Source organism: Hypanus sabinus, chromosome 28 (assembly GCF_030144855.1).
Source record: "Hypanus sabinus isolate sHypSab1 chromosome 28, sHypSab1.hap1, whole genome shotgun sequence".
NCBI classification, from domain to species: Eukaryota; Metazoa; Chordata; class Chondrichthyes; order Myliobatiformes; family Dasyatidae; genus Hypanus; species Hypanus sabinus.
This window is the reverse complement of record NC_082733.1, coordinates 30,672,884-30,696,230: the sequence shown is the minus strand read 5'-3', so window position 1 is coordinate 30,696,230 and position 23,347 is coordinate 30,672,884. Positions and strand designations below refer to the sequence as shown.

At 40.7% G+C, this 23,347-nt stretch overlaps 1 protein-coding gene across 2 annotated transcripts in view; it reads left to right on the top strand.

Annotated features, from left to right (window-relative positions):
• LOC132382542 (NT-3 growth factor receptor-like) overlaps positions 1-23,347 on the top strand; it is a 951,566-nt gene that overhangs the window by 466,937 nt on the left and 461,282 nt on the right. The gene's annotated exons all lie outside the window — the stretch shown is intronic.

The window sequence follows — 23,347 nt, the reverse complement described above, 5'->3', positions numbered from 1 at the left end:
TCACCATCCTCTAATCTCAGAAGTTGGTGGAGAAACTGTCCTCATGGGTCTCAACACCTCCCTCTGCAACTGGAATCTAGACGTCTTAACTGTAAGGCCACAGTCAGTCCGTGTGGGCAGCAACATCTTTAGTCCCTTTACACTGAGCACTGGTGCTCTCCAAGGCTGTGCTCTGCCCACTGCTGTTCCATACCGCTGATACATGACTATGTCACAGGATTCAGCTCAAACCATGTCATCAAGTTTGCGGATGACACAAGTTTGTGGTTGTCCTTATCAAGAACAATGATGAGATAGAGCGTAGAGAGGAAGTGAAGTGGCTGGTCGATTGGTGTGAGAAGAACAACTTAAGCCTGAACATGGAGAAGACAAAGGAAATCACTGTGGACTTCAGGAAGGTGCAGATGAACCATCCCCCTCTGAGAATACATGGCTCCCCTATAGAGAGAGTTAAGTGCACCAAGTTCTTGGGAGTTCACGGATGACTTCACCTGGTCCCTTAATATCATGTCCCTGAACAGGAAGGCACACCTGTGCCTCCACTCCCTAAGAGGATTGAGTCAAGCAAGGTTCCCACCATCACCCCCCACCCCACCTTAATTGCATTTTAAAGGAGCACCATTGAGAGCATCCTGACAAGTTGCATCTCCATCTGGTATGGGAGCAGTCGAGCATCAGACCAGAAGTTCCCACAAAGGACTATGAGAGCAGTTGAGAGGATCAAAGGGGTTTTCCGACCATCCATCAGGGACATTTATCAGGAGCTGTGCATACGCAGGGCCCTGAGTATTACTAAGGATCCCACCCATCCATCCAACATCCTCTTTGACTTTCTATCATCAAGCAGGAGACTATGATGCAACAAAACAAGAACAGTCAGGATGAGAAACAGTTTCTTCCCTCAGGCCACTGAACTTCTGAACTCCATGCCACCTTACAGTATTTAATATTAATGCACTTTAGTTTGTCACTTATGTGTGATTCATCTGTAGATTTTATCCACATCCTCATAAGTTATTGTATGTTATGTGTAGTACTGTGTTTTACACCCAGATTCAAAGAAACATACATTATATGGTTATATATGTTACATACATGTATGTAGTTAAATGGCAATAAACTTGACTTCTTTAAATTACGCCCTCTGATCTTAAACCTGTACTCTCCAGCTGAGGCACCCTTATCCTGAGGAAAGAAAAAAATAGCCCACGATGTGCTGTGTCAGGTTCATCTCTGCATCTCATAATTTGGTAAATCTCTGTAAGACCTTCCCTCAGTCTCCTACATTCCAGTCAGATTAATCTAATCTATCAAATCTCTCCTTACAGCTATTTCTGTTACAGAAAATATCCCCATGAAGCTCATCTGTCCTTTTTCTGTTATTACCATATCTTTTCTGTAGTGTTGTAACCAGAGCTGTATGCAATGCTCCAAGTGTTGTCACACTAAAGTCTTGTACAACTACAACATGATGTCCCTACTCCTGTGCTCAATGCCTGATTCGCCACTTTCAGGGAGCTGTGTACCTGAATCTTAGGATCTCTGTACATCAACACTCCTAAGGTCCTTGCCATTTACTCCTTATGCTACCAGCCCTTAACCTCTCAAAGTGCGTAACCTCACACCCACCTGCATTCAATTCCAACTGCGGAGTCTGTCCAACTTCCCAGTTAATCTATATCTTGCTGTATCTTTAAACAATCCACTTTACCACATACAACTCCACTGATATTTATGTCACAATTGTGTGTAGGAGAAAAAGAAATAGGATTGAAAGAGGTGTGGTACGTGGGCCCGGCAGGAACACTTTGCCTGCTATTGTCCCATAAATTCAATGTAATTATTTGGTAGTCGTTCTGTGTTGCTACATTTCATGCACATCGCCTGAAGATTATGTGATCACTTGCACTCAGTCGTCACTTTATTCGGTGCGTCCTGTACCTAATGCAGTGACCTCTGAATGTGTTTTGTAGTCTTCTGCTGCTGTTGCCCATTCACTTCAAGATTCAACATGAGCGTGTGGGGATGCTCTGCTGCACACCACTGTTGCCACGCGTGATTACTTGTTACTTTCACCTTCCTGTCAGCTTGAATCAGCTTGGCCATTCACCTCTTTCATTAACAAGGCATTTCTGCCCACAGAACTGCCGCTCGCTGCACATTAGCTTTTGTCCACTTGCACCATTTTGAGTAAACTCTGGACACTGTTGTGCCTGAAAACCCAGGGTGGTCAGCAATTTCTGAGATACCTGTATTCAAGCCATCATGTCGGACACCAACTGTGAATCTATGGTCTAAGTCACTTAGATCACATTGGTTCACTCTCATCAGCAAATTTGCAGACGACACCACGATAGAGGGTGTATGTACAGCGAGGAAAGCTATTCAAGCTCGCAGTAGGTGACATGGGCTGAAAATTGGCAGATGGAATTTAACACAGACAAGTGTGAGGCATTGCACTTTGGGATGGCTGAGTGATGGGGACTGAGTTGTGCACTAGCGCGAAAGGATCTGGGAATACAGATCCATAATTCCTTCAAGGTGGCATCTCAGGTACACAGGGTCATAAAGAAACCTTCTGGCACATTGGACTTTGTAAATCAACGTATTGAGTACAATGTTGAATTGTATAAGACATTGCTGAGGCCTAATTTGGAGTATTTTGTCCATATCAGGTGATCTACCTACAGGAAAGACGTTAATAAGATTGAAAGAGTGCAGAGATCTTGTTGGGTCTTGAGGACCTGAGTTACAGAGAAAGATTGAATTGGTTAGGATTTTATTCCCTTGAGCATAGAAGACTGAGGGCAGATATGATAGAGGTATAGAAATTAAAATATGTAGAGATAGGGTACGTACAAGCTTTTCCACTGAGTTGGGTGCGATTATAACTAGGGGTCATCTGTTAATGATGAAAGGTAAAATGTTTAAGGGGAACTTGAGGGGGAATTTCTTCACTCAGAGGGGGTGAGAGATTGCGGAACAAGCTGCCAGTGTAGTGGTGGATGTGAGGTCGATTTCAGCATTTAAGAGAAATTTGGATAGATACGCAGATGGGCCATGTACGCAGATGGGCTACGATCTGGGTGCAGGTCAATGGGACGAGGCAAGTTAATGGTACAGCATGGACTAAATGGGCCAAAGGGACTGTTCTATACTGAAGTGTTCTATGACTCGACAACTTTATGATGTTTGAGCTGAACAACAACTGAGCCTCTTGATCATATCTGCATCCTTTTATACATTGAGCTGCTGCCGCATGATTAGCAGATTACATATTTGTATTAATGAGCGGGTGTAGAAGTGTACCTAATAAAGTAGCAACTGTGTATACATACTAATGAGATGGAAGATCTTCCTCCTGGAAGGGCAGCAGTGATCCAAAAAGTTTTGCAGCAATTGGATCATTAATGCCAGTTTTTATTTCAGGTTATTTAATTGAATTTAAAATTACCAGTTCTTTTGGTGAGATCTGAACACATTTCTCTGACTTGCAGTCCTTGGGTTTATTATCACAATGTAGCCACTAAGTCACTGTACTTTACCTAATGATGTACAGTTAGAGTCTTTTGGGCACTTCCTACTGTATACACTCTGTGGAGTTCTTCCATGTTCCAGCATCCTCAATTGCTACAGATTTGCAAAGTCTGGCTAAAGACCAAACATCAAAGGTCTGGAACTTTAGAGATAATGGGCCTCCTAAGAATCTGTGTCTCCTGGACAGTACCCAGGAAAGTTTTACTTCCAGTAAACATACATCAAATCCAGTTTGTTCAGACTTGTTCTATACACTCAAGATAAGGAGTCAAAGATGTACAAAATCCTTAATACTCTATACAAATCGCAATAGAGCGTGGTTAAAGGAAGGCTCAAGTGATACTGAAACTTCCAATTATAACAGTGCTCCTAAAAGATGATCTAGTGTTGGGATTGATTGACCAATTTGTATCCTTATTTAAAAGAAATATCCAAGTCAATAAAAAGACCAATTTTGCTGTGGAAAACATGTTACCTCCTCCCAACGGGCAAGTGCTCATTAATAAAGTATCTTACACTTTGCTGTCTGGAGGTGGTTGACACCAACTGTGCCATGAGTTTGTGCGAATCTGCTTGATCTCCGAGGATCTCCACCTTGTCTTAATGGAGAAGCTTGAGAGTTCTTGAGATCCTGAAAGTGATGCCACCTGAAATTTAACCACCTGGAGCATAGCCCCTTATAGGGTCACCCATGGTGGTTAAGGACAAGGGGGAAGTTTTCAGACAAACAGCGATCACCGCAACTGGCGGGAGAAGATGCTACATCATAACACCAGTGAGGGCGGAGGGAAGCTGCAGCAGAAAAGCATCCTTGGGTTGTCTGGGATTCTGTGCCCCTGGACTCTGATTCTGATCTGTCGAGGACCAAGTAGTGATTGCCTGTGCATCACCCTCCCCACATTAAACAAAGCCACACAAAGGCATACTCCATTAGGGGAAGCCACCCTAGCATCCCAGATTAAGCAAACAAGTGGTGAAGGGGGCAGGACTAAGAGATCTAGAAGCCCTTTAGAATACATGAGTCCTGGATTGGCCTCTACAGTCACTTGAAGTCTCACCAGTAGACAAACCCTGAGGAGAACATCGTACTCAACTTGAAAGATCACGCTATTGCTTGCCTGCATGAACATCTGTCTCTCTTCAATCTTTTGTTATGTGTATGAGCACATGTCAGCAAATGTGAACACATATACGTATCTCCACATATGTGTAAGACTACATTGAAACTGTATCCATGAGTGTTGCTGTTTGCGTAGACCTGAGTAAGCAAGTGTGTTCTTGAGAGCAGCCACGTTAATATTTTAAAATATTTTGCATTAGGTTTATTTGTCACAGGTACATCGAAAAATGCACTAAAATATGCCATTTGCATCTAATCAAATCAAGTCAGTGAGGTTTGTGCTGGGGCAGCCTGCAAGAGTCCCCTTGCTTCTGGTACCAACATGATATCCCCACAATTTACTAACCCTAACCGTACACCTTGGGAAGGTGTGGGAAGAAACTGGAGCGCTCAAGGGAAAACCACAGGGTCATGGAGAGAACGTACAAACTCCATACAGAGGTAGCGGCGGGAATTGAGCCCCGATTGGTGATGTCTGCTGAGGTAAAATGATTGCACTATCCCCCTGTGCCACCCATGTGTATCTACCGCACTGTGCATGTGCGACCTTCCTTCTGCCAGTGCGTGCCGCCTGTGTGTGAGAAGAGTGTGTGCATGTGTTCTATTTCTGTCTGTCTCTGTGAATGCTTCCATTTATCTTCACAGTGGATGTGGCTTTTTCATGTGTATAGGCCTGAATTGATATGTGTGCCCCTTTGCGCATGAAATGCCTGTCTCTCCATGATCTCTCCACTGCTCTGCCTTGATCAACTTATGCCAGGCTGGGTTTAGCTCATAGCGAGTCTGTTCCCAAATAAAGATCGTTGCACTTCAACACAAAGACTGTAATTGGGACAATTGCCATTGAGCGCCAGTTGCTCCTGTCTGACTGATTGTTCAATTGGAGCAGGATAATGATTCAGTTATAACTGGTTTTCTTCAGTGTGTCTGTCCCTGGGACCTCACCTGACACAAACCAAACTCATTTTTTTTCCCCCTTGGCTCCCTCCCCAGATGTCACAGGGAAGAACGTTTCATCCTATGAATGTACTGGATAGCTGCCAAGATCCTGGAGGCCAGTGTGATCCCTCCACAGAGAGAGGAGACTTTCACTGCATCTGTCTCAGTTGGACTAGTGCCCAGTTGCTGTAGATGAAAGGATACCAGTCATCCTCATCAGAGGGAGAGGAGACGTGCATCCATCTGTCTGCGGAACTGCGCCAGATTGATAAACGGGCAGTATGAAACCCATTGTCCCCTTCTTTCTCTTACTGACCCCTGTTTTATTGCTGTCACCCTGTGTTTACTCAGGGAGTCACATTTCACACCTGTCTGGGACTCCGTCATAAACAGCAATGATTTAGAAAATTAGTATTTAATCCTCCAATCTAAGGGAGGGATTTATTCTGTACAATCTTGTAAATTGGCAGTGTGGCACTGTGAATATTCAAAACTGAGAGGAATGCAGTAATCTAGGGAAAATTTGAACTCGGATTCTGTGAACTAAAATTGTTTGGAATAGTGTGTAGCATTCCACATATTGCCATCTCTGTACCAGGGCAGTAAAAGGCCAGAGACTGTATGGGTGCAGTGATTCCATGGCGTCCTTGGTTTCAGAATCATTGTCAGGCTTGCTTGCGTGAGGTCCAAGGAAAGATGGAAGTCATTGCCGGGGGACTGAGGGCCAGCCTCGCCTGATCCCTCCTAGAGTCAGAGCAGCACTCAGTTCTGTAGCCAGTAAGGAGTGAGTTTAGTGTCAAGATGTGTTGTGACATTAAAGAGAAAGGCAGTGGGTCACTACCCGTATGAGACTTCAGCTACTGGTATGAGCTTGTTAATCAACAGATGAAACCGCCGGAGTTTCAGTCGTGTAAAAACTTATGTAACCTGAGTTCAATGCCCCTAAATCGACCGTACTGTGCTGAAGTCTGAGGCACATATATATAGCTAGGCTGCATAAGGCTTCTGCACGGTTCTGTATTTGTCACCATGTAATGGAGACTGAGTTTGTAAATCTGTTTGTGGGAGCAAAGGATGCTGGGAATGGTGAGGGTGGAGCACTGTGGGAGGTGTGTGAGACAGATGACGGAGGAGTGCTAGGAGATGGCGTGGGTGCAGACACACCTGTGATGTTAGGCGAGGTCCAATCAGGCAAGATTCCACCATTTAGTTTGTTGATCATTACAGAACATCTGCCTGGTACTTACTGCTCCCTACCCTCTCCCTTCCCCTTTTCCCTCTCCTTCACCTCCTTCCACTCTCAGTCTACAATAGAGACCCATATCACCCACATAAGTCATGAAATTTGTTTTCTTTTGTGGCAGTAGTACAGTGCAATACATAAAATTACTACTGTCATAAAATTACTACGATACTGTGCGGAAGCCTTAGTACCCTAGCTATATATATGTGCCTAAGCGTTTTGCACAGTACTGTAGATGTTCTAACATTTTATTTGAATTCACCATTACACCTTGACTTTTATATCCCACGGACAATAATTCACTATTGATGCTCTGGACTAAACACATGTCCATTAACTCAGACACTTCTCAACACTGGACTCAATGGGGCTGGATGTCTGGTGATGAGGACGTCCTACATTTGATGTAGTCCTGTGCTTCTCCACACTAGAAAACTGTTGACAAATTCTACTATCCAAATAACCTTTAACAGCCTTGGTTATTTCCATTGTCTTATGTTTGTGAACCCAAAGCCCACTGCGTTTACAAACCACCCAAAGAAACCACCCAAACCACAATATTTTTCCTACAAACCACCCAAACCACAATATTTTTCCTAAAGTCTACTGCCTCAAAATAGTGGATTTAGGCACTGCATAAATATTCCTCAATATCTTCTTTTGAAGCTCCAAAATATTTGACCTGATTACTGGCAAATGCCAAAGGTTATGATTGGAACTACCAGTCTAGAGCTAGCTTAACTCCAGTGAGTCTTATTTGAAAATTTCCATGATTACATAAATATTTTTCATCTTTAAAATTAAAAATATTATTTTATAATGATCTATTTCAATGTTAAATACCTCTGAAAGGCAGTCTATTTATAAATAATTATTTTACCGGCACAGTTTAAAGACTGTCAGGGTGACTTTGGTTGTATCAGAGCTGTTATGGAAACATCAATTCCCAAGAGTGGAGAAGTCTACAAGCACGGGTGGATTTAGCACAATCCATCACAGGCAAAACCCTCCCCGCCATTGGAAGATCTACAAGGTGGCATGGTAGCATAGTGGTTAGCAAACGCTTTACAGCACCAATGACCCAAGTGGAATTCCTGCCACTGCGTAAGGAGTTTGTATGTTCTTCCTGTGACCATGTGGGTTTCCGCCGGGTGCTCCGGTTTTCTCCCACAGTCCAAAGATGTACCAGTTGATAGGTTAATTAGTCATTGCAAATTGTCCTGTGATTAGGCTAGGATTAACTTGGGGGTTGCTGGCCAGTGTGGCTTGAAGGGCTATTCTGCGCTGTATCTCAATAACCTTAAATAAAATATAATAAAATAAAAATAAAATAAAATAAGGAGTGCAGTCACAATAAAGCAGCATACTTCATCTAGAAGCCCCACCGTCCAGACCATGCTCTCTTCTCAGTACTGCCTCAGGAAGAGGTACAAGAACCTTCGATCCCACACCCATAGGTGCAGGAGCAGTTATTACCCTCCAACCTTCAGGCTCCTGAGCCAGCATTGGATAACACTGCTGCTTAGTCAGTTCAACACTGAACTGATTCATCAACTTATAGGCTCACTTTTAAGGACACTACAACTCATGTTCTTAGCATTATCGATCTATTTATCCAGTTATGAATTTATTTATTTATTTTTGATTGGCGCGATTTGTTGTCTTTTGCACGTTAGGTATTTGTCAGGCTTTGTTTATGTAAAGGTTTTCATTAGCTTTATTGTATTTCTTTACTTTCCCATAAAAGCCTGCAAAAATGAATCGCAAGTAGTATAGGGTGACATATTTGTACTTTGATAATAAATTTATCCCCCACATAAGGAACAGTGTGGCTGGAGGTTGGGCATAAAGGTCTGACTGAATCGCTCTGCCTGAGCAACAGCTATAACTCTGGAAATCCTGTTGTCTTGTTCACTTTGCAAAAAATTAATGTAAATGAAACAGAGTGCCAGAATGACACTGCAAACGCTCTTATAGCAAAACTCTAATCCAATTTGCTACATACCACCTATCACAAACCTCTTAAGATTCCCCATAGACGTTTGTCTGGTTCCATGGTAAAATCACCCTGCAAGTCCTTTGACAACACAAAATATCTATTATCTCTGAAAAGAACTCCAGCAGGTTCCAATTACTTTCCACATCCAGATTATGTCAAAATTTCATCTTTAATTTAACATTCCAGGCACCTCCTTACTCAAAGCTATAAATTAATTTACCAGAATTTATCAGGATTTGTGTCCTCAATAGAAACAGTCATTTCCCAAGCTCCATCATTATTCTCTCCCTTCTGACAACTAAAGGATTGTTTATTTTGTGTAGTGCCAAAGACAATTATTAGCTGAGCTAAATTCTCCAGTTCTTTGACTTGCTTTAATATCCTACATCCCACTTTAAACTCCCTTCATGGATTTACCTCTATCCAATGCCTCCTAATTAAACAACAAAGTTATGAACAGGTTAAATTTTCCTGAAGAAATCAACTCTATTAATTCAGCATCCTCTGCTTTCGGCTCCTGTTTAGTATTCTTTTTCTGATTCATCCTGATACCACTGTTCTGTTTAGATTCTCTCCTCGTACTTTCTCCTTCCTCTCCTTATCTCTTTCTGAGCTCTTTCCCTTATTTTATCTTATCTGTGCTCCACATATGCCCTTTCCTTCAATCTTGTTTGCTTTTCTGCATCATTATTTATCTGCTGCGTCCCAAAGCTTAAAGTAGTCTGTCTTTTTAAGTTATGTACATATTCTGCAACATTGCAGTGTCCTTTTTGATAACATCTCAGTTGTAGATCTATTGTCCTTGTGCCAGTTTCTTCTTCCACCTTGTTTTACCACGGTCCACATCTTATGTCAGCTCTGTTCTACTCTACCACCTGAGTTCAATCAAGCCCTTCTTTTCCTTTTGAACTTTAAGCTTTTAAATGAGTCTTAAATACAAGATTACTTTCTTAAGCATATAATCTATTTTACTTCCAGTATCAGGATCTAGCAACATTTCCCCACTGATAAATTCCTGATGAAGGGTCTAGTCTGAAACGTCGACTGTTCATTCCTCTCCATAGATGCTGCCTGACCTGCTGAGTTCGTCCAGTTTTCTTTTGTGTGTTATCCTGCTTTTCCTCACTGAATGTCTTGGAATGCATTGCCTAAAAAAGCAGTCCTGTGCACAATTCAGCGAGGTTATGGCATATTTTCTCCCCTATTTTAATCAGTATGCATGTTTTGTGTACTGGTTTGGAGAAAAGTTGTCTTGTTTGATAGTATTCTTATACATAGTTAAATGCCAATAAATTTGATTTAAGTGATTAAAAATTCTATTATTCATACTCATCAACCTGATCACTCCTTTTTCTAAAGTTCTTCCTACTGGCGGAGGATGTGCTACTGAACCGGTATTGCAGTTTTAGAAGTGAGAATCTGCAGATTGGGCCAGATCCAGAATCTGGTGGGATACAGAGATCCAGTAGTCAAAAATCTGACTTGAGTCTGGAAGATCAGGGCCTCCAGTGGGGGCTTCTGGGATGAGGGCTTTAGCGGGGGGGGGGGAATGGGTGGTGGCAGTTGGGGCGGGGGGGGGGGGGTGTTGCCTGAATGATGGAAGTTGCCACTTGCCTTAGTGTGGTTTCATTTCAACATAGCAAAAAAAAAATCAGCCCAAACACTGATCAATGTCAGACCACGCTAATTCTGTTTGCTAAGAAGACCAAAAGCAAAGTTTACATAATCATGTCATTCGGCTTCTTTTGTAACGCTTTACTGAAACCAATGCTATCAAGTTCAGAGTACTCTTCTCTTCCGAGGTGTTGCAAGTCCTTGCGTATCTTATAAAAGTGCATAACATCAGCAGACTTCATAGGCATGCAAAGGGATATGCCTCAGTGTAAGCATCAAGCTTTCAATTACATGGGTGTACTCACATAGGACATAGAACGGTACAGGCCCTTTGGCTCTTGATATTGTGTCGACCTTTTAACATACTCTAAGGCCAATATAACCCTTCCCTCCTACATAGCCCTCTATTATTCAATCATCAATATGCCTATCTAAGAGTTTATTCAATGTTCCTACTGTAACTGCCTCTACGTAACCATGACAGCACATTCCATGCACTCAAACTCTGTGTAAAAAAAACCTCCTACACTTTCCTCCAATCCCCATAAAATATGCTTCACCCCCAATATTCACCAGAAGAAAAGAGGCTGTCCCCTCAGTCTATGCCTGTTATCATCATGACAACCAAATTTCCAGCCAAATGAATGGATTCTGGAATGATGGGAAGGAGGTGGGAGAGTATTCCCAGGGAACAAAAGAGGCCTAAGTAGAAATATGTTCTGTACTACAGCCAGGAGCTCCTGGGAGGAGGTTGCCACAGAGCCCACTAAGGGTGATTTGTGAGGAGAATGCAGAGATGCTTCAATATTTTCGTGTAAATGTGTTTTCAAAGCGTGTACAGTGCCTGTAAAAAGTGTTCACTCCCTTGGAAGTTTTTATGTTTTATTGTTTTACAGCATTGAATTACAGTGGATTTAATTTGGCTTTTTTGATACTGATCAACAGAAAGAGTGAAAATAGATCTCTACAAAGTGATCTAAATTAATTGCAAGTACAAAACGCAAAATAATTGATTACATAAGTATCCACCCCTTTTAATATGAGACACTAAATCATCACTTGTACAGTAGTCACATAATTCGTTCGCTCGAGATCACCAGTGTGCAGTCAAAATGTTTCAATTGACTGTAGTAAAAATACACCTGTATCTGCAAGATCCAACTGCTAGTGAGTCTGTATCCTGGTAAAAATAGTACCATGAAGACAAAATAACAGTCCAAGCAACTCCACGTAAAGTTTACTGAAAAACACGTTAGGAGATGGATACAATAAAAATTCCATGTCACTGAATATCCCTTGGTGTACAGTTAAGTCAATCATCAAGAAATGGAAAGAATATGGCACAGCTATAAATCTGCCTAGAAAGGCCATCCTCAAAAATTGAGTGGCCATGCAAGAAGAAGACTAGTGAGGGAGGCCACCAAATGACCCACGACAAGTCTGGAGAAGTTACAAGCTTCAGTGGCTGAGATGGTAGAGACTGCACATATAACTGTTGCCTGGATGCTTCACGAGTTGCAGCTTTATAGGAGAGTGGAAATGAGAAAGCCACTGTTGGAAAAAAAACTCAAAGGAAATCTCGGCTATATTTACCAGAAGGCATGTGGGTGCCTCTGATGTCGGCTCAAGGAGGTTCTATGGTCTGATGAAAGCAAAATTGAGCTTTTTGGCCACCAGACTAAATGCTATGTTTGGCATAAGCTAAACAGCACATAACATCAAAAACACACCATTGCTGTTGTGAAGCATGGTGGTGGCTACATCATGATGTGGGATGCTTCACTGCTGCAGGCCCTGGAAGGCTTGTGAAGGTGGTGGGTAAAATGATTGCAGCAAAATACAGGAACTGTGACTTGGGAGATGATTTGTTCATGGTCTGGAGTGGCCAATTCAGAGTTCAGACCACAGTCCAATTGAGAATTTGTGGCTGGACTTGAAAAGGGCTGCTTACTCACAATCTCCGTGTAATCTGACAGACGAGAGCAGTTTTGTAAAGCGAATGGGGAAAATTTGCAGTGTCCAGATGTGCAAAGCTGATAGAGACCTATCCATACAGACTCAAGGCTGCAATTGCTGCCAAAGGTGCATCTACTAAATACTGAGATGAAGGGGGTGAATACTTATGCAATCAGTTATTTTGTGCTTTATATTTGTAATTAATTTAGATCACTTTGTGGAGATCTGTTTTCACCTTTTCTGTTGATGAGTGTCAAAAAAACCATATTAAATCCACTGTGATTCAATGATATAATACATGAAAACTTCCAAGGGAGGTAAATACATTTTATAGGCACTGTATATGTCAGCTTATATTACCTTGAAATGCATTTTCTTGCAGGCATTTATAGAAAAATAAAGAAATCCAATGGAATTTGTGGAAAAACTATACATAAACAAAGACTGACAAACAACAAATGTGCAAGTAGTATAAATAAATAACACTGAGAACATGAGTTGTAGAGTCCTTGAGATGAGTGAAATTATCTACGATGGTTCAGGAGCCTGATAGTTGAAGGGTAACGACTATTCCTGAACCTGGTGGTATAGGACCTAAGGCTCCTGTAGCTCCTATCCAAAGATAGAGACGAGAAGAGAGCATGACCTGGATGAAGGGGTTCCTTGATGGATGCTGCTATCTTATGACAGTACTCCTTGTAAATGTACAAAATGGTGGGCAGAGCTTTGCATGTGATGTTTTGGATTCCATCCACCACTCTTGCTAGACTTTCCTATTCCTGAGCATTGGTGTTTCCAAAGCAATATCAAGGGACATCGACCATTGATGTGGTAATGTGATATATTATTGGAAAAATATGAGCTCAATCAGTTTGGTTGAAAAATTAGTTGTGTAGGTTTATTTTCTTAAACAGAGATTGAAGAAGGTTGATGTACAAGATTGATGGTTGTCCTTGTACGCAAATTGCTGAAAGATAATATGCAGGCTCAGCAGGTAATTCAGAAGGCACATGACATGTTGACTTTTTTGATATGAGTACAAGAGTAGTGACATCTGCTCCAATGATGTAAACCATTGGCTAAATGCTGGAGACTTGTGTACAGATTTGATCTCCCTAAGCATATATTTATGATAGTGAGAAAACAGTGAAGATTCGTCAGATTGGTTTCTGGAATGGCAGATTTGTCATATGCAGAGTGATTGGCAGATTGGGCTGATAGGCTCTTGAATGGCAAGAATGAAAGTTGTTTCATTGAAATGTACAAATTTCTTAAAATCAAAAAATAGATAGAGGCTTGATGTTTCTCCTGACAGGGTCGAGCCAGGAAGTCACAGTTAACTAAATGAGAGATCAGCCATTTGTGGCTGAGATGAGAGGAAATATCTTCAACAGAGAAAAATGAACCATTGGAAAGTGAATCAGATGCTTAGTACACTTAAGACAGAGAGAGAGAGAGAGAGAGAGAGAGAGAGAGATTGATAGGCTTTGGATTTTAAAGGGATACAGAATTGGTGCATGAAACTGCTATTGAGATTGCCATGAATTTATTGACTAACATACACAAATGGCTGGAGGAACTCAACAGGTCAGGCAGCATCTATGGAGAGGAATAAACAGTTGCCATTTCAGGTCAAGACCCTCAGCAGGACATATAAGTTTATAGAATGGAAGTAAACGACTGAAGGCCACAGAGCGTATTGATACAACTGAACCCGATGTTTTGATGCTGATTTAAGTGATGGGTCAGATTGAAAAGGTTAGGGTGTCAGGGCCCACACGGGGAATGGGCCGGTTTAGCTCGCTGCTCTGTGGCATTTACTCAACTCTGCGCAGAACTGAGGGTCTGGATGGATCTCTTCTGTGGCCTTTAGTTCTGAATGCTATTCTATTGTTTGCATGGTTTGGTTTATTTCTCTGCACCTTGGGTGTTTGATGGCCTTTTTTTTAATGGGTTCTTTTGAGATTCCCTGTAAGGAGACAAATCTCAAGGTTGTGCAATGTATACATAATTTGATAATAGATGTACTTTGAACTTTGATTACACCTGCTTCTAATTCTTATGTGAAGCCATGAATAGAATCTGATAAATGATCTCACTTCAAGAGAGCCTCTGCTGCAGGCAAATGCCAGTGCTCCTTCTGCCTGCTTTCACGGGCTGAGGGAAGAATCTCCTTGCTTTAACAATGGAGTCATTAAAGAATAAATACAAAATATCAAACAACACCCTTTTTTATTTCCAATTAAGGGCTTATTTATGAGATAAATTGGGTCAAACAATGTTATTGCTGAAACCGAATGAAATAGAAACTTTAATTCAAAAAGGAAAAATTAAAAAAATTATTTCTTGTATGTATAGTTTGATTCAAAAACAGGCAATTAAATAAGGAATTCATAAGTCAAGACAAAAATGGGAAAGTGATTTGAATATTAAATTTGAAGAAACAAGTTGGTCAAGACTATGTCTTGACAGTATGACAAATACAACAAATGTCCGGTTAAGATTAGTGCAATATAATTTTTATATCAATTATATATTACACCACAAAAAATAAATTAATTAAACCCAAATTTATCTGATCAATGTAATCAAGAAATTGGTACTTTTTTACACTCTACATGGTCTTGTTTTAAAATTCAACCTTTTTGGACAGATTTAAGAGTTTTATTTGAACAAATTATTGGAACACAACTTCCACATAATCCAACATTATTTTTACTAGGCGATATTGAAGGGATAAAACCAAAATCTAAACTGAATAAATATCAGAAAGAATTCATAAAAATTGCATTGGCTGAGCCAAAAAGGCTATTGCAGTTACTTGGAAATCGGATTCATACTTAAGTATGGATTGTTGGAAGAATGAAATTTTCAGCTGCATTCCACTTGAAAAAATTACTTATAATTTAAGAGATAAATATGAAATATTTCTGAAAATTTGGCGCCCTTATTTACAAAAGATAGGATTAAATATATAGGTGCTCCCAAGATAAAATTATTGGTTATTCGGGGAAAGAAATAAATATATATACTAAAGCTATTATGAACTCCGTGGAGCATGTGGGGATCTTCCGATATCCAGGTACTCTTCCTTCCTTCCTTCCTTCCTTCCTTCCTTCCTTCCTTCCTTCCTTCCTTCCTTCCTTCCTTCCTTCCTTCCTTCCTTCCTTCCTTCCTTCCTTCCTTCCTTCCTTCCTTCCTTCCTTCCTTCCTTCCTTCCTTCCTTCCTTCCTTCCTTCCTTCCTTCCTTCCTTCCTTCCTTCCTTCCTTCCTTCCTTCCCTCCTTCCCTCCTTCCCTCCTTCCCTCCTTCCCTCCTTCCCTCCTTCCCTCCTTCCCTCCTTCCCTCCTTCCCTCCTTCCCTCCTTCCCTCCTTCCCTCCTTCCCTCCTTCCCTCCTTCCCTCCTTCCCTCCTTCCCTCCTTCCCTCCTTCCCTCCTTCCCTCCTTCCCTCCTTCCCTCCTTCCCTCCTTCCCTCCTTCCCTCCTTCCTTCCTTCCTTCCTTCCTTCCTTCCTTCCCTCCCTCCCTCCCTCTTTTTTCTCTTTCTACAGGAATATGTTACAGGAGAGGGGGGAAGGGTTGATAATTTTTCTTTCCTTCTGTAACTATTAGAAAATTCAATAAAAAATTTATTAAAAAAAACAATGGAGTCTGGGTGACCTTAGCAGTCAACAGCAAACCATAAGACCTGGAGGAGATCAACAGCAGCTTGGCACAATTCTGATGTGAGGAAGCCGGGAGTGACTATGAAACTGGCCTACACAGGCAAAGTCTTCCCTGGTATAAGTACGGTTGTATCTCAGGATGGCAGATAATGTCACTGTAGTGAGCCATCTCAAATAATGATGAGTTTAAGTTCGAAGTTCAGAATACAGGAGGGAGATCAAGATCTTATTAATAGGACACTAAAGCAATTTGGCCTGTCTCTGTCGACTCTTACTAATTTTTAACATTCTGTCCGTATGCATAACAGCTTGGTATGGCAACCTCTCAAATTTCACAGTTGAAAGTAAATTTATTATCAAAGTACATAGATGTCAGCATATACAACCCTGAGATTCATTTTCTTGCAGGCATACTCAGCAAATCTATAGTAACTGTAATAGGATCATTGAAAGATCAACTGTGGTGCAGGAGACAACAAACTGTGCAAATGCAAATACAAATAAATAATGAGAACATGAAATAACAAGATCAAGAGTCCTTAAAGTGAAATCTTTGGTTGTGGGAACATCTCAATGGATGGGCAGTGTAGTTAACTCCTTTGTTTAAAAGTCTGATGGTTGAAGGGTAGTGTATGTTCTTGAACTTGGTAGTGAGAGTTCTTTTACCTTCTGCCTGATGTCAGCGGCGAGGAAAGAATGTGGCTTGGGTGGTGAGGATCTGCAAGTGATCACAAGAAACTACAGTGAGAAGCAGCTCAGAACATCAAAGGTATCTGCTTCACGTCTGTGGACCCTGCCCAGACTTCTTGCTACTTTGGTAAGCCAGCCAGCATAATCAAAGACCCTTCTCACCCCAGATGATCTCTCTTTTCCCCTCTCACATCAAGCAGAAGATACAAAAGCATGATAAAGTAGGCTCTTGACCTCACAATATACATGCCTCATTGTGATCTTGCACTTTTTCGTTCACCTTCTCTGCACTTTTTTTGGTAGTTTTTTGTACTTTATTGCTTTACCTGCTCTGGTTCAACACACTGTGCAATGACTTGATCAGTATGAATGGTGTAAAAGACAAGATTTTCACTCTGTCTTGGTACATGTGACACATTTCTTTGACCCCCGAAGGGAGGAAAATAGGGGACACCAAAGTCAACTTGGCGTCATACTGTAGAGGCAGAAATGAGGACCCTAAACCACACCTGGGGCACAATAGAAGAGATGACCAAAGACAGAGATAGAGGACCTTCATTGCTGCCCTAAACCCCAGCAGGTTAACGGGCAGTAACAACTACTATTAATGTAATTTTGGGGAGTATATTGCTGGGGAAAGGTGTGAGGGAAATTGAACTCCATTCAGGAGGATAATGGGTAAAAAAAAAACACCCAGAAATATATGCAAGTTTTCATTATTGCAAGTTTACACAAAGCTCACCAGTGGCGCTGCATTATTTGAGCTGCTTGAATTGATTGATGGTTGGCACTGATCTTTCGATATATTGTAGAGGACACTGTTCTAGGTTTTGGTCAGTGAAGCGTACTGCTCAGTGGTGTACTGATGAAGACTGTGTCTTTCACTGCAACAGTGGAAAAGACTTTCTGTTCATGTACTCCAGGCATTCTCCCAAGTGGAGAGTACTAACTTGTACACTATATGTGATCTGTCTCTCAAATCAACTGAGTGACCTAGATTCTTTAGTCACTATCATTAACCATTGACTTTGATTTAAAACTCTGCATTCTGAATTCAGCTCACAGCTCAATACCAAGTAAATCAATTTCTCAATAATACAATGCCCTCTCTCATGGAAAAAATGAAAACACGTTGTATATTGAAGAGAAGTGGGAGAAAGAATTAGGGTTGGTACTTTCAGAGGAGGCTTGGGGGAAAATATGTAGCTTTCAGTGGTCTTCAACTAACTCTTTGGTTTGGAGAGAACATCGCTGGAAAAATATAAGATACTTCAAGACCCCATACCAGAAAAAAATATGAAGACACAAACGTGGTGTGTTGGAGAAGGTGTGGCTCCAAGGAGACAAATCACTTCCATATTTTTTGGGATTGCCCTAAATTAAGTTTATATTAGGAAGGTATTCACAGAATATTAGTTAAGGTATTTAAGACGCAGATACCTCTGAGCTTTGAGTCTATTTGGGGCATGTATTGTTTTCAGAACAGAAGAAAGATGCAAATCTGCTGCAGACCCTTTTAGCAGCAAGTAAGAAATCAATCACCAGAAAGCGGCTAAATCCAACATCACCTGCATTAGAAGACTGGCATGAAATTATTTTGGAAATATTTAAAATGGAAAAGATGACCTACTCTCTGAGAATTCAAAAAGAAAAATTTTATCAAGTTTGGAATAAATGGATTGAATTTATAACCTCAAAGCGAGCAGACTTTAGATGACTCTCCTAATGGTTCATACTGCTTCCCTCATCAACATAGTAATAGTGTTAACGTAAGCTCCCTTGGTTTGAATGTTCACTGTTCTATTTCTGAAAAAAGTGGAATTAACACAAATAAAGAAAACAATTTGGGGAAAAAACATGATAAAATGAAGTATTTTATTGGATTGGATAAGTATGTTTGTGTGCAGGAGCAAATATGAATGTTTTAAGATACAAACACCTACGATGGAAGTTACATAGGGTTACACACAATCTTTTAGATTAGAAAGAAATGGACCAGAAGAGATACATGGGAATTATTATTCAACCACTATTATTACTATTTTTTTAACAACTACGAGGGGTGATTCATAAGTTCGTGGCCTAAGGTAGAAGGAGTCAATTTTAGAAAACCTAGCACGTTTATTTTTCCTACATTTACACACTTAGTCCAGGCCACAAACTTAGACCACTTCTACAAAGAAGGGATCCGTATGCTCTATGACTGCTGGACTAGGTGGGTAAATGTAGGAGGGGACTATGTTGAAAAATAAATGTGCTAGGTTTTCTAAAATTGACTCCTTCTACCTTAGGCCACAAACTTATCAATCACCCCATCGTATTATTATTTTTATTTAGTTCAATAGAGTGGAATTACAACTGCACATAAATATCTATTTAAGTGCCTAATTATTTTTGTGTCACCTTAGTGTGTGCTTATGAATGTATAAATATATATATAAATTTATACATATATAAAAAATGGGAAAGGTTTTATATATGTTTGTAAAAAGTTTGTGTAACACTTGTGAATACCTTATCTAAATAAAAATAAAATTAAAAAAAAAACATTGCATTCAACTTGAGTGATAATCTAAGAATGTTGACAATATACTTCCTGATCTTCCCAGTGGCACATTATCAGAACAATGTGGAGGCTTTAGGAAGATGCAGAAGCGGTTAACCAGGTGCTGCCTGTATTAGTGAGCATTCACAATAGGAGACATTGGATAGAATTGGATTGATTACTCTGGAGCATTGGAGGCTGAGTGGTGACCTTACAGATGTCTATAAAATTATGAGAGGATGGACAGTCAGTGCCTTTTTCCCAGAGTGGAAACGTAAAATGCCAGGACTGCACAGCACAAAGGTGAGAGGGAGAAAACTTTAAAATTTATTGATCAATTTATTTATTTATTGAGGTACAGAGCAGAATTGGGCCCTTTGAGAAATGCCAGCCAGCAGTCAACACAATTTAACCTTAGCCTAATCACAGGACAACTTACAATGCTTAATTGACCTACTAACTTTGGACTATGAGAGGAAACTGGAGCACCCAGAGGAAACCCACGCGGCCACGGGGAAAGCATACAAGCTCTTCACAGGCAGTGGTAAGAATTGAACCCCAGCTGCTGGTACTTTAAAATGTTGTGCTAACCACTACACTACCATGCCACCCCAAGATATGTTTATTTACAAGGTGGGTTTATTTTGTATGGAGAGTGGTAGGTATCTGGAATAGCTGCCAGAGAAAATAATAAGACCACAAGATATCGGAGCAGAATTAGGCCATTTGGCCCATCGAGTCTGCTCTGCCATTTCATCATGTCTGATCCATTTTTCCTCTCAGCCCCAATTTCCTACTTCCCCCTCTGTTCCCTCATGTCCTGACCAATCAAGAATCTTCAACCTCTGCCTTAAATATGCAGTAGTGACATTTAAGAGCCATTTAGACAGGCAAGCACATAAGTGGGCAGGAATAGAGAGATATAGACTATGTTCCGGTAGAGGGAATGAGTTTAGCTTTATGGTTAGAATAGAAAATTTGGGCCAAAGGGCCTGTTTCTGTCCTGTACTGTTCTATATTACATGTTCTATGTTTCTCCCTCTTACAATGAGTCAAAAGTGTCATCAGTTTCCAATCAAGACTAAACTTACCTACAAAGCCAGTCTTAACAAGGAGCCTGTAGTCATTTTGAGCAGTTTGGTAACTTGTACTCTCCACAATAACATTCAAAAACTTCTAAGGTCTTTAAGAAGTTTCAAAACTTTTTTCAAAAGAAATCTATAGGAACAAGCCCTTCGAAAGATCTAAGAAGGTCTTTTAAAATTAACAAGCTGTGGGGAAAAAGAATTTAATGTCATTTCAAATTAATAGGCAATTTTAAGTGATACCTAGGTGTCTCATAGTTATTCTGAGTAATCTTTCATCAAACAAGAACTTCTGCTTTGGGAAAGCTCCTTGTATCTCTGCAGACTTATGCCAGATCTTCTGGAGGGGTAACATTGTAAATGTTGAGCAATTAGTCCAAGTACATGTTGCCTTATTGACCTCCATGTTAATTTTAACACTGAGACATCACCAGTACAGTCTGTGGAGGCGTGTTGAAACCTTCAAAATAATTTTTAAAGACTTCCACTTTACACCACAGTTCGATGTACAGTATTGTGAAATACTGTGGCAAAACTAGCCCAAGCATTGGTAGTTTTGCTATCATTACTATCATTTACTATCATTTTCTTCAAGCCAACATAAAAAAGTGAAAACAAGTTGCCTCCAAGGAGTTATGAGCAGTTTCTTAAATTGGACTGCCAAGATGGGGAAATAAGAACGCATAGCTTTGTACAGGGAAGTAACCTCTAAGTATTTTGTAGAAGACTTGTCTAGAAATTGGACCCATTTGTGGCAGTTTTTATGCAGAGGTTCTGGATAAAAGCCATTTTGTGCATGTTAAAATATGCTAGAAACTGTTACCAGGTCATTTGCCCAATTTCAGACATATAGATATAATGATGTCAGTGGTTGCACAATTTACAATCCTTCCCTTGTCAGCAGAGGTTGGAGCTTCCCTGGCAAGACTACAACATTCCTTATTAACCTACAATAACTGTGTCAAAGGTTCTGGGGAAATGGAACACATGGATGATAAGCCATGATCTTGTTGGGTTGACTTGAGGGGCCTAAATGCTTACTATTCCATTTTCATTTTTTCTTGTGGAACAATGTCTAAACTCGTAGGTAGAGGGCTCAACCTTTGCCATGTATCAGGGTCCACTGGCCTTTGGTACTCAAGATAGAATGGTGATACAAGACAACAGGGCTAAGTGAGCAGTGGGGTCTCTAATGTTACAGGGGGTAGGTATAGTGCTTCTGAGAATTTGGTGAAGGTATTGTGTTGGGGCAATTCTATGGATAAAAATAGGACTAGCGTGTCAATAGAGGGCAGTATCTCCAGACTGGGTCAACGGACTAGATTTATTTGAGAATTTGCATTCTTAAGCGTTGAAAGCATAGCTCTGAGAAACAAAATCATTTATAATTGAATTTGGGGGGAAAATGTTATCAGTGAATACTAAATTACACAATCCCCTGCTCATTTAAAAATAGATTAGATTAGCTTTATTTGTCACATGTACATTGAAAAATTGAAACATACAGTCAGTGGGCACTTTATTAGGCACAGGAGTTATCTGTCAATGTGGCCACTAAGTGTATGTTTGTGGTCTTCTGCTGCTGTAGCCCATCCACTTCAACATTCAATATGTTATGTATTCAGAGATGCTTTTCTGCACAGCACTGTCGTAACATATGGTTATTTGAGTTACTGTCACCTTGAACTAGTCTGGCCACTTTCTCCTCTGACCTCTCTCATTAACAAGGGATTTTTACCGACAGATCTGCCACTCACTGGATTTTATTTTTGTTTCTCGCACCATTCTCTGTAAACTCTGGAGACTGTTGTGTGTGAAAATCGCAGGAGATCAGCAATTTCTGAGACACCCAAACCTCCCTGTATGGCACCAACAATCATTCCACTGTCAAAATCACTTGGATCACATTTCTTCCCCATTCTGATGTTTAATCTGAGCAACAACTGAGCCTCTTGACTGTGTCTGCATGATTTTATGTACTGAGTCACTGTCATGTAATTGGCTCATTAGATATTTTCATTCACAAGCAGGTGTACCTAATAAAGTGGCCACTGAGTGTGTGATCTGATTATCAGCACTCATTATAAGCGACTGAAAAGCAGAAACCATTTGCTTCTGAGGAGTTGCCAGCTGTTCTTGAAGTGTTCCCACTTCAGCCTGCTTTACTACTTCAGTCACTTCTGATCCAGGGCTTGTCTGAAGTGACGCAGCCCAAAGACTTTATCGTGAAAGCAGATCACTCAAAGCAAAATAGCAGAACAGGCTGTGCAAACAGAGTACAACAAAGTCTTGTCTGGCCCGGAGAACACTAGGAGTACTTAGCTGGCCTGTCAACAGTGAAAGGTGAAAGTTCAAATAAGAGACTCTTAAGTTTAATTCAATCAATTGTAAAACCACTTAAAGCTTGTTGTCTTCATCTGCTGATGGAGTTTGGCATACTTGCTATAGTTCCGGCTTGCTGGAGATCTGAAAATTATGTGAAGTGGTTGAGTAGGCTTACATTCCCTTGCACACTGTGGCCAGAAGGGTCAGACTTCACTGACAGATTCTAAAGCAAAGCGTGTGGGCTGAAGGATGCTTATCCTGGATACTGTTGCAGTTCACATTGCTGTGCTGGAACATCAGGCCACCCACATGCTGGGAATAGTGACCATAAGCAGCCCAGTTCCCCTGTTCATTCCCTTTAGCTGTTGCTGCGGGCTAGGGGATAGATTCTGCCATCTGCACTTCACCCAAAAGCTAAAATTATATAAAGGCACCACTACCTTTAACGTGGAATGTATGATAACTTCAGTCTCAAGCGGCTGGCTTTTTATTATTCAGTTACTTATTCACAAATTTCCATCAGGGAATACGTTTGTGGGCAGGGTAATTCACTCCCAACTCTTTTCACTGCTTCTATTACCTGCTTTTGGCTTGTAGGAACAGAATTTATAGAAGAAAATAACACAAAGTC